This window comes from Myotis davidii, unplaced genomic scaffold, assembly GCF_000327345.1.
Source record: "Myotis davidii unplaced genomic scaffold, ASM32734v1 scaffold27, whole genome shotgun sequence".
In the NCBI taxonomy this organism is placed as follows: Eukaryota; Metazoa; Chordata; class Mammalia; order Chiroptera; family Vespertilionidae; genus Myotis; species Myotis davidii.
Genome location: NW_006297821.1, coordinates 2592593 through 2593291, shown reverse-complemented (window position 1 = coordinate 2593291; position 699 = coordinate 2592593).

The following is a 699-nucleotide window of genomic DNA, read 5'->3' as shown; positions in this document are numbered from 1 at the left end:
CTGGAAGGGCCCCCTGGCCGCTCCGTGCGCTATCATGGTTCCATCCGCCCCGGAGGAGGGGCTCGGGACTAAGTGCGCAGCCCTGCCGCCCTCCCCTCACCACGGAACGGGCCTCACCCGGCGGGCAGGTCTGGCAGCAGTGGCCCGGCAGCTGGCGCGGCTGCCCGCAGGACAGGGGTGGGCACTCGGGTTTAATGTTCTTGCAGCTGACCTTGCCCGGGCCCCTCGCGCGGCGACCCCACGGAGGCTGCACGGAAAAGACGGAACAACTGAGTGTAAGCACCGATCCCTAAGACCCAGGAAGGCGGGGGCGGGGGCGGGGGTGTCAGAGAGCAAGGCAATGGGTCCCACCGAGGCAGACGCTGCTCCTCGCAGCTGCGGAACCCTAGACAAGTTCCTTACAGTCTCTGGGCCTCGGGGTCCCTGTCTGAAAGTGGGGCTCATGACAGCATCTATCTAGGAGGGTGGTGCTACGAGTTAGTGAGAGAGACTCATGAGATGGAGCTGGCAAACAGCCCGGCACATAGTGGGCGATCAATAACGGCCAACACCTGAGCCTGGAAGGGGCGCTTCTGCCCCCGGTCCTCCGCCAGGAAACTGTCCCGAATATCTGCAGGCTCGCTCCTTTCTCCTCGCCACCTCCGCGTCCACTCCGACGCCCCGGGACCCCAGTGCTCCCCCCCCCCACGCCCGCGAGGG